This window comes from Nannospalax galili, unplaced genomic scaffold (genome assembly GCF_000622305.1).
Source record: "Nannospalax galili isolate Female #2095 unplaced genomic scaffold, S.galili_v1.0 scaffold291, whole genome shotgun sequence".
In the NCBI taxonomy this organism is placed as follows: domain Eukaryota; kingdom Metazoa; phylum Chordata; class Mammalia; order Rodentia; family Spalacidae; genus Nannospalax; species Nannospalax galili.
In genome coordinates, this window is record NW_008330588.1 from 2,378,761 (window position 1) to 2,390,857 (window position 12,097).

The window sequence follows — 12,097 nt, forward strand, 5'->3', positions numbered from 1 at the left end:
TTTGGAGTTCTTAGTGCCTTCTTAGCATCCCTGAAAATCATACCACTTAGACTATCATCAACTCACCTGTTCCTGAAGCACCTGGGGGGCCTTTAAGAACTGGTGGCTCACAGGTCTCAATAAGGGAAGAAGACCTTTCTGTCCTAAACCTGAACATAGGAGGAATGGAGGGAAAGCAATGGAGGAAGAGGAATGGAGCACTGGAATGGAAGAGATCAGAGAGAAGACACCAGGCACCGAGGGAAGAGAGAAACCACACACTCACAGACAAAGCAGACACACGCAACCAAAGGAAAAGCAGCAGTTGTGACCACAAATGAAATATAAGGTTGTTATAGCAACAAATTAAACAATAATATAGCAAGGATGGTGGCACTTGTGCCTGCTGCATTTACAAAATTAAAGTAAGCACTGCATTTGCTGAGTAACTAATGCCTTGTGAATAGCTTTATTCTCCCACCCATCAGGTACAGGCAAGGACCAGGGACACAGAGCTGTGGGGTCCAGAGAGCTGCCCACTGAATAGCTTTTACTTGGAAAGCTGAGATTGGGAATAGGGGCTGGAGAACAGGTGGAGGTTAATCAGGGATATACCATCCCCAGAACAATGGGCCAAAGCCAATTTCAGGCATAACAACCAAAGCTAAGGTCCTCATCTAAGCCTCCTAGAGGATAAGAGATAAAGGACAGAGCCAGCCCAGCCTCGGTCCTTGGCCTGTGTCATCAGCCACCCCAACCCTCTGACCCCTGGTCAGGACTTCAACAAAAAGAAGATGGGAGACCATCAAGTCCTGGAAAGACAGGGGAGTGCAGAGACCAGTCTCTGTCCTCTAGAGTCATGTGAGGCTCAAAGCAATCAGTCAAATAAGCATCTGGCTACAGAAGACAATTTTCCTTCCACTGTGGAGGATAGATCAGCTTATTTTTAAAAAAGAAAGAAGCCTTTACTAGAAATCAGATGCGCCATCTTAGCTGATCTTCCCCGGGGAAATAAATTACACATAACACTGTACACAAACACAGCTCCAAACACAAGCCCAGCTGGCAACACAGTGGCACTCGTCTCCCTGGGGAAATAAATTCCAATGTCTCTATATCTCTATCTATAGATACATACACAGGAAAGGTCACACCATGTCTCCTTCAGTGATCCTTTCACTGGAAATTAAACTATAATTGTTTCCATGTTTAGTCTCAGCAAAAGGAAACCAATATGGAAGCAGTTCTCCTATGCTCAGGTGACACGAGCCTTCCTTCTATGCCCTTGGACAACATGTGACAGGATGCCAAACACCAGGGTACAGGGATTTGTGTGTGTGGCTGGGGCATCCCGGGAGACAGATCCACCCGACAGAAGCTACCTGAGGCTTGGGGACATGTGGGCAGCCCACAGGTGACTAAGGATGCCCTCATGCTTCCTGTTCCCTATGTGTGGTAAGGATAGTGTGTGTGTGTATGTGTGTGTATGTGTGTGTGTGTGTGTGTGTGTGTGTGTGTAAGCATGTGTCCTGTAACACATATGTGAAGGTGAGAGAACAGTTTGCAGTAGTTAGTTCTCTCTCCCACTATGCGGGTTCTAGGAATCAAACTCAAGCTCTCAGGGTTTGACAGCAAAAGCCTTTACCCACTAAACCATCTCACTGGAACCCTGCAGCCCAGTTTGAATTTGGCTTCAGGATGTTCATCTTGCTTTCACACAGAAATTGCTGGGACAAGAGCTCCAGTGGTTGCTCCCATGAGTCCAAACCTGATGATTGGAGCAGGAGCTTTAAGATTCCTTGTGCTTAAAACCCATGATTTGGCCAGGCAGAGACCCCTGAGCACTCAGCCCCTATGCTAAACAGGAAAGAGAAGACCACCAGGACAAAGGCCTCTCGGGATTGGGGACTAGGAGAACCACCAAACCTTTGGGGCCCCAGCCCAAGCTGAGAGCTGCTGGTAGGCCCCAGTCAATGCCACGGCCAGCCAACCTCAACTGTCCCTGTCAGAACAGGCCCAACAGGGATTCTTGGTAAAGAAGCTGATCTTGTCCTTTTGCTCACATGTTTGTTCCAGTGAAACTCGGCCTATCCTTCCTGATCAGTTTTGGGGTTGTAAGTCCTCAGGGAAAGGAGAGGAGAAGTTAGGACAAGAAAGGAGATGTCATTTCCCATCAGAGTCCAGCAGAAAGCAGACTCCTTGAGACAAACTCTACCATGTCACCACAATCTCTATTTCTAGACTCATGACAAGAGGGAAGGGGGCATGTGGCGACAGAGCTTGTCACACTGTCAATTTGGCATGGGTCAAGTCCAAGTCTCAAGACAAAACTGGATGAGCCCCAAGCAGTGGGTGGCCCACTAATCCCATCAATTCTGCACATTTGTTTTGTGCTGAGTTCTGAGGTTATTGTGGCAAGCCAATGGCCCAGCTCTTGCCCTCACAGAGCCTGCTCTCTAGAAAGAGGCCAAAGCAAGTCTGTGTGACAAGAAGAAGACAGGGTGCTGTGGGATCCATGGAAGACCTAGAAATACAGGCCTCTGAGACCTCAGTGTGCATAGACCAAAAGCAGTTGGGTGCTCAGCAACACAGTGAGAGGCTACTCAGGAACATGGGAGGATGGCACACCTGAGTAGATTCTGACTCTCCACTTACCAGCTATGTGACCTTGGATGAGTACCTTAATTTCTCAGTGCCACAGATTCCTCCTGAGAAAGGGGGGTAGGGAAATGAAAGTACCTAGCTAATTGGTTGTCAACTTGACTAGATTGGGAATCAACTAACTTAATCAACTAAGATTAAGCCATTTGGCACACCTATGAGGGATCTTTTGGATCCGGTTATTTGAAGTGGGAAGACCCACTCTAAATGTGAAGTGCACCTTCCAGTAGCAACCAAGATAAAAAAAGGTCCGAGAGTAAAGCTTTGTTCTTGGCCTCATTGCCTTTGTGTCTCTCTGGTGAGTTCATCTACCCTGCTGCCACCACCGTCACCAGCCTCTGCTGACATCAGAGCTCACCTTCTTCAGCCTTCTAATGTACAATGAAGACCAGTAGCTCTCTAAAAATCCCCCAGGCCTTCAGAATCAGATTAGGACTCCTAAGGCATCCAACCTCTTGGACTGAGCAGCTGCCAAGTTCTCAGCTTATCCAATGTGAAGAAAGCCACTATTGGACTACCCATCTATATAATGTAAGCAAATCTAATAAATCCCCTTTAATATATATTCATCCTATCCGTTCTGTTCATCTAGAGAATGCTAATACACTACCTCATTCATGAGCCCATAAAAGTACCTTCCTCATGCATGAGCCCCTTCAGCATTGCCTATTACCATGGCTAACATCCCTCGTGAGAAAATGATGGTCAACAGTGTTGCTCCTATTACTGCTTTTACAAACAACCACAGTAATAATGGGAGCTACCGATGCTGTCTACAGTCTCTCAGCAGCTGCATGACCGCTCTAGGCCAGGGAAACCCAGCAGCATAGTTAGGAGAGAGGGCAGGGCCTGGGAAGAACCCTCTTCTAGAGCACCCAGAGCATCCGTTATGTTCCCTGGGACCTTTGTGCTAAGCTCCTCTATAGGAGCTCACTTTCAGTATTCGGGGAACACGATCAGATCTGTGACATGGTTACAATTCACTATATCTCAAATTGCTCCCAGCTCATGGTCAGGATTAGACTGGATACTGGGAGACTAACACTGTTAAAAGATCCAATATTCCCAACTCCGGGAAGAGGAAAAGCACAGAGACAGAACCCTCATGCCAGTGGGCACACAGCGAGGCATGTTCTCAAGATGGGAGATAGACATCAGCTTCATGGAACACAGTCTTAGTAAGGACCACGTGTTCTAAGACTCTTAACCTGGTCCCTGATTGAAGCAATTCCAAAGTCTAACCCATACCTTTGACCTTCTTCCCTTAGGACTGTTCACACATGCTTACTATATGAAGTTTAGGCTCCCAAGAGCCCGTGCACTAGAATTTCTCCATGCCAATCAGTGGCCCAGGGTAGGGAAACCCACCTCACCTGTGGTACCAGTATGAGAACTTGAGTGGCTTGCAGGGTCCCCACACTTCACATCCCCAACAATTTTCTCCAGAAGGACACCAAGACAGCAGCATTGTGATCCCTTGATTCTGGGGATACTCAAATGGCCTACTTTCTTTTCACCCACCATTCTACCAACATTTATTTATTTACACCTGTTGTGATCTAGGCCTGTGGCCAGGGGCTGTAAGGAGAACAAGACGAGACAGACACAGCTCCTGGCTCCTGGGAGGAGGTGACACAAGCAAATCGTCTAGGTTATGGCACTGGGGCCCTGCAGTGGGACAGATGATGCTGTGGAAGAGAACAGTTCTAGTGGGGGCCCAACTGGAGATGAAGACAGATTTCCAAAGGAGGCCTTGATGCTGGCATCAAAAGTCACCTCAGGAAAACTGTACAACTTTCCATAAGTTCTCATGAAGAGGTGGGGCAGGACACCCACATTTTCTGGTTTCTGTACTTGATATGGTGACATCGTGGGGCCATAGCAGGACTTCCCTTCTCAGGGTAGCTAATTCCTAGAGCTGCCCCCTCTTTGGAGCTCTGATGCCTCATAGCTAGCCACTGGCCACTTGGTTTCATCACCCGCCCCTTGTGCTTTCCATTGTAACCACAGTTAAAGGTCTGGCCACCCTCACCTGGCTTCCTCTGCCTCTTGCCTCACCCACATGGCCCTGAGCACCATGATATTTACTTCTGTGGATCTTTGAGTATAAACATGTCTTTCTTCGTGTGTCTGTGTCTGCATGTGTCATGCCCTATCTGACTTAAACAAATTCGATTTCCCTTAAAACCTGTAGTGCCTCCCTGAAGAACAGGAGGCAAGCTGAGCTTTCTCTCCAAAAACCAACAAATGATGGAAAGATAAAGATTTCTCCTCACAGGACCAGCTAGGGAAGTTTGCTAAAAGGAACCAGAAGGGAGAGAGACGCAGCTCTGCCTGAGCTTCCATATAGAACAGACAGAGTCTAGATTCAGGTCTATGTCCAGGCTGCATGGCTTCTCCAAGATTAAGATGTTTGTAAAACACAGCTAGAAAAGTGGAAAACCTTCAAGCCTGCTTAAAGGCAGCCAAGAAGCACCAAAGGATTCTGCTCGGGGATCTCCCTAGGAGGAACTGCCATCAGTCTTCTGGGTGAGGACTGGTCTCTCAGTGACTTTGACAATGCCTGGCATCTGGGCGCTGCCATATTTGTTAACCAGATGTTGTCAGGGGAGTCCCAAGATGTAAGCCATCAGTGGCCCCAGGAGAAGAAATGAGCAAGCAACCCACTCCCTGGGATCCTTGGAGAGAAGAGGGCTTTACCACTTCACTGGCAAGAAGCCTAGCTATGTGTTTTCTGAAAATCCCCACAGGCCTCCGTGAGAAGCTTTAAGAAGATTGGCAGAAATGAGTGGTAGTGGGTTTGTGACAGGAGGCAGCTGGAAATATTCTATGCCTAGTGCCAGGCCTGACCCACATAGGCCAAAGTGAGGGGAAGAAAGGACTCTCTCTCCCCAGCCTCGTACCGTGGCCAAAGGGGACTTGAAGCAGAGCCCTGTGAGGTCAGCAGATTAAACAGAGATCGCCGCAGGCCAAAGGCTGGAACACTAGGCCACTCATGTTTCTCTACAGACAAAGCCACAGTGCTGTCCTTCCCTCTCCAGCCCCAAGGCAGGAAGAATCAGCCCCTTGTGCTGTCCAGCTAGAGGTCACAGAGGCACCTCTGCTAAAGCTTTATGTGCACTGCTTAGGCAGAGGGCTTCCTGCTGCCAAGGAACCAGGGGATTACTCAACAGAGTCCATTGTTGGAGTGGGAGCAGGCCCTGAGGGCCCTCAAGGTCTCAACTATTTGACCTGCTCCTCTCTACAGCTGGAGACTATGGCATCACAGGGGAAGCATCTTCCGTTGGGCTCCCTCTGGGGGTTTCTGAGCAGCAGGCTTTCTTCCATTCAGAGCCAGAGGACACCTAGAAAAATGTTCATCTAAGGTGTTAGGAGTGGCCTGTGGTTTCAAGTCACCACATGTGCCCCCTTCAGACTCTTGATGCCCTGGAAGGTTAGTAGCAAGGACTACACGACTGACCGCTGTAAGCTCCAGGCCTACTCCTGCTCTGTCCTTAGAGCCTTGCTTCTGTGTGGGATGATGCATTCGCAGCCTTCTTTTCTGCTTCATCCCTCAGCCTAACATTCCCTCCTGCTTTAGCCCCTACCCTGACTTCTGTCTCTACCACGAAGGCTAGAAAAGGCTTGATCTTGGTTATCATCTTTGGTCACTTCCCAGTAGAGCGGCCATACATCTTGTATTGGTTACTTTTGTATCAATGTAACCAGATACCTGACAAAAACAGCCTATGAGAGGAGAGATTTATTTGGGCTCCCAGTTTCAGGAGACAGAGTCCATCACAGAAGGGAGAATACGGTGGTGGGTGACTCCATCCATGGCAGCCAGAGTTTGTGGCAGAGGTCCTCACACAGCAGTTGAACCACGAAGCACAGAACAAAAACTGGGACAGAAGTAGGTATAACCTTCAAAGCTTTCCCCCTATTTCTGCCAATCAGGCCCATATCCCCAAAGTTCCACAAATTCCCCCAAACAGAGCCACTAAACACAAGAGCTTATAGGACACATTTTACATTCAAATGACAGCATGTCCTATTTATTTACATAGAACTATCTTACTCTTCATCCCTTGTCCCAATTTATTATTAATAGCATCACCTTTCATCCTCAGAAGATCCCCTTTGGGAAGATAAATGACATAGCTAGCTTCCCTCCTGAGTTCCCTCGGGTCCCTCCCTCCCTCCATCCCTCCTGAGACCTCAGCTGTGGGTAGCATCCTTTCCCGAGTCATGTATAATGTTCTCACTATGTCCAGTCACACCCTGGAGTGGGGACCAGATGGCAGGCTGGTAAATGAGGACACTGAGGCTGCAGTGAATATGATCTTCCCAAATCACCGAATTTGTTAGCAGGACTCAGACTATGCAAGGGTTCTACACTGGCTTTGCTTACACAAGCCAGGTCATCTTTGTGATCATAACCTACCCCATCTTAACTACAGTCTGGGATATCCCCTTGGGAATGACCTGCACTATATGTCACTGCTCTTGAGTTATTCCATGCACAGTGGGTTCCAGACTATAAGATTAAGACCCTAGGAACAGTGGCCTCTCCTTTTTTGGCCTACATACAAAATACCTGCTTATAAAACCATTTACAGAATCAAACCAGATATTGCTGAGTCCTGACAGTGGGTGGTAAGAGAGAGGCTCTCTCTAAGCCACCTTTAGGCTCTTCTGCAATACTCAGTCTAAGCTGCCTGGGTAAGGCCATGTATGGAAAGGACCTTGCCACCCAATAGGATAAAAGCCCACATCAGAGATGGGCCCCCAAGAGATGGCAGGGACCAATTTCCCTGGCTTTCATTCCAAACTCATGCTCAGGTCTCAAACATAGGCCAATATTTGAGTTGTTGGCATCAGCTTTTAGGACCAGGTCATTGAGATCTGCCCTTGCCATGAAAAATAATTGATGCAGTGAAACAATGTGTAGCCATCCAGCTTCCTCTGCTAAACCTCCATCAAGGCCTCGGGCACCTTTCTTCCCTGCTCTGAATTGAAGTTCATCATCTGCAAAATGAGTGTTGGAGTTCGCGAGTGCTGCCCAGCGGACGTTCAATGCCAGCCACAGATGTAAATTTAAATTTCCTAGTAGTCTCAGCATAGGAGGAATAAGAAACTGAAAATTGAATTTGAATAATATGTGTCATTGAATGTAATGTAGACAACACATTAGCCTTTCAACATATAATGAATACAAATGTTTGAATGAAAAAATTTTACTCTTTGTTGGCCTGGATTTGAAATCTGATATGTATTTTATATTTTCTGCATATACCAACTCAGGTCAGTCACTTTTTAGTTGTTCAATAACCACAATATGGTGCCAAGTGACCACCATAACAGAAGGTACAAGGCTGAATGTTCGTAAGGTTCCTTCTAGTTCAAGTGACTTGTGAGTTCATGATCGTGTCTCTGCACTTTGCTTAACACCAGACTCTCTACCTCCAGGCTCTTCCCATCTGCTCATCAGGAGGCACAATGCCACTTCTTACCCTGCTAACCTTTTCGCCTTGTCCTTTATCTTGTAATCTCAGAATATCAGGTTTAAACTATGTGGACTTCTCCCAAAGCCACAGGGCCCCACCTCAGTAGCTCTCCCAGTCCAGAGTAGGAGCCTGGTTTCTAGGGCCAGCCTTGTCCCACTTCCCACCAGCTCAGACTGCTCTGAGACAGCCACTAGACTCACACACCTCAGCAGGAATAGGGAAGAAAAAGGTAGTCCTCCCTCTGGGCAATTCTGTGAGCATTTGCTCCACACTTAGTGTGAGACCAGCATGATGACAGGCCAAGCTTGAATGACAGTCATATTTACCCTTCAGATCCTGACCCTGATGAGCATGAGATAAACAACTGAAGGACAACATAAAACAATCCCCACTAAAGTGTTAAATTGGATAGAGCACCATCAAAAGCCATATCAGTTGGGGTCTCAGCAGGAAACAGATGGCACACTCAAGCTGGATAATTGAGGAGAGTTTAATGAGAGTACTATTTTAGAATATGTGGGAATGGCTTAAGGAAAGCACAAAGGATTATTTGCACCACCCCCAGGCCTGAGGAGGCCAAGCAGAGGAGATGTTGCAGAAGCCAAGGAGGACCTCTATGGAGAGGCATCCACTTGAAAAACACCATCATAACCCAAAGAGACCAAGGGGCTAGAGACCAGGACACATATGTTCCCAACTCTCTCTCCTCCCAGGCCCCATCTCCAGCTCCTTCATTCCATTGGCTAATCCCAACCTGAATCCAATGGTCAAAGGAATCCATGGAACCTCCCCAAGCACAGAGAAGGGTAGAGGTGGATATAGAGGAACCAAAAGAAGATTCCCAACCCAAGGATGAATATGAAAATGTTTCCAGTAGTAAGCCTTCTGGTGGAGGCAGGGCTAGGGTTGAGTCTTAGAAAATGAGTGGCTCAAAGGAAGATAACTTGAGCAAAAGTCATATTAAAAGTGAGTGCGTGGCCCTCAGAGGTGAGGTAGCCATGATAAATCACTGCAAAAGCTTCAAAGTCCTTCTCTCTCCAGCTCTAAGCTCATGAAATCCTTGCCTTCCCTCCTAGAAAAGTTGGGTTTGAACCTTGAAAGGCTGAACTTGAACTTAGCCCCTGAGATAAGGCAAGACTAGGCTTCCCTGTTGGGTAGTAGGAATGGGCACATCTTTTCCCACCCCCTCTCCTTGGGCCTTGGGCCTTGGACTTGTCCCTCTGAGACCGACTGAGAGTACCTGACTCAGCCTCCAGGACTAAGAAAGGGAAACAATCTAAATGTCCCTCAATTGACTAATGGATAATGAAAATGTGGTACATTTACACAATGGAGTTCTACTCAGTGGTAAAGAAGAATGAAATCATGAAATTTGCAGGCAAGTATACCAGTCACCACTCATCAAAGAAGCTTTTTTGGCACCAGACAGAGACTATTACAGAGTTCCATAACTAGTTACACACAGAGAATAAGTATGTGTGAGATGCTCAACCCTAAGTGACACATCTACAATGGAACCTCTATACCTAAGGCTCATTGAACATAGTGGAACAAGGGGTAGAGAGAATACTGCTGCATCTGTCAACTGTCATCAGCAAAGCTTCCTCATGCAATACAGGGTGATGAATACAGAAGGCCATAATTGGCCAAAGTGTAGAGAGTAAGAGTCTTCAGAGTGTGTGATCCTAGATAGGACTCCTATATTAAACCTCACTCACCCAGGGCTCAAGAGCAGTTGCAGAAGAGGAGGCAGAAAGATTGCAAGAGCCAGGGTTGGTGCATGACCATAAGGAAACAGAATCTTGCAGACTCTTGTGAACTTGTCCATATGAACTTACAGCAACAGTGACAGCATGTACAAGACCCATGCAAACTCAATCAGACAAAAACCAACATGTAACTGGGAAAATAGGCAGGAGGCCCCAGTCTTAAGCAAGGAACTATTGGCAGCTGATCACTGCTGGGAGAGAGAGTTGATCTTCTTTAAGGGAGTGATGCTAAACACTCCAGTGGTTAAACAGACTCCAGTGGATGAACTCACACAGAGGAATACCTGAGGACAAAAACTTGACTCAATAGGCCTTGACACACATGACATAAGTCATGAAATCCTATGGGTGGGCTATAGGGATGCATGGGGAGGGAGTTTAGATATGATTATGATGTACTGTATGAAATCCACAAAATTCAGTAAAAATATACATTGAAAAGAAGAAGGCAAGACTTTAGAAGAAAACTTAGAAGAGTCAATATGTGGTTCTCCCAGCCTGCAGGATAACAAAGCAGGACAGATGCATTGTGGACTAGGGCAGATGTTTCATGGTCTAGAAAAGAAGAATGAATGGCTCTGGCTCCTAGATATAGCCAGGAGCATAAAAGTCTAATAGGTTTAGAGTAATGACTGGAATGAGGATGACCATGAATGTGGTACTAGGCATAAGATTATCTCGATGGCCACATGAAAGTAAAAGATAAGAGATGGGGAACAAAATAACAAACACAATCAAGCCAAAGTGGGGCTGCCATGTATAACAGTGGGAACTTTGTGAATCCACAATCCCATTTTCAAAGGGTTAAATTATTTGTCCCAGATCAGAGAGCCCTTAAGCAAAGTAGGACCAAGACCCCAAGCTCTGATTCTAAATCTTGATATGCTTCCCACATTCTTTGAAAGAATAATGCATGCCAGCATCAGATGAGACCTGTATATGGGTCGTTCTGATAAAACAGAGTCCTGAGTAATTAAGGCATTATTGCCACAGGCATCTACAAACAGAACTGGAACTGCAAACAACAGGTGATAGGAGTTCAGGGAACTGACCCAGAAGAACCGATGAGAGCAAATCTCATGGAAGAAGTGGAACACAGGCTTATCTCCTTGCACACTCAAGTCAGGTTTCCATAGAGACCAAGGTTCCTGCTCCAGGGAACTTTGATGAGCCACTCTATTCCACCAGCCATCCTCTCTGACAGGCCATATAGAGAGCAACTGCCATCACACAACCCAGATCTCTATCCCATGTATAGAAACAAATTTTCAGGGGTACATAGACATTCAGTGTTTGTATTTGGAGTCTGCATGTCCTGTGAGCCCATCTCTCTGATGGCTGACAGTGAACTGAGAAGTAGGCACCAGGATGCTGCCCAGCCAGTGAGCATGGAGGAGGGGTGAGGGCACCCACGCCCTACCCAAGTTCGTTACACCTTTATCTTCACTCTAAAGAAGAATGCTTGTTAGGATGGGCTTTCCCATTTGTAACATCTTTGATGTGAAAATCCAGATCATCATTTCTTATTTAGGTTGTGTCTGCAACAGAAAACCACCAGATGGTAGAAGGGTCAGCAATGTTCCTGGCGGCATCATGACTGATGGGGCCAATATGGTTTCTCTGAGCTGATGTGATTTGGTGTTTAAGCATGGGGGACAGAAAGATGATGGTGACAACAGAAAAGAGGATAAATAGTCAAACAGCAGCTCCAGTGAGGCACTAAAAAGGTATAGCCAGGGATCAGCCCTCAGGTGGCTTTTCCCTGGCTCTGCCTCATCCATCAAATGTACATCAGACTCTCAATGTTGAGAGATGGCTCAGTCAGGTAAAGTGCTTACTATACAAGCTCAAGGACCTGAGTTTGATCCCCAAATCTATGTTCAAAAAAAATCAGTGTGGAGACACATGCTTGTAATCTCAGCACTGGGGAGATAGAAACAGGAGGGTTCCTGAGGGAAAGAAGGGAATCCCTGGGGGTACTGGCCAGTCATCCTAGCTGAATCAGTGAGCACCAAGCCAGTTTGAGACCCTGTCTCAAAAAGACAAGGTAGACCACACCTGAAGAACGACACTTAAGGTTGACCTCTGGCCTGCATACATACATACATATATGTACATAAATAAATGTGCACATATGCCTGCATATACATTAATATGTACTTGCATATACACATATACATTCACACGTATACACACACACAC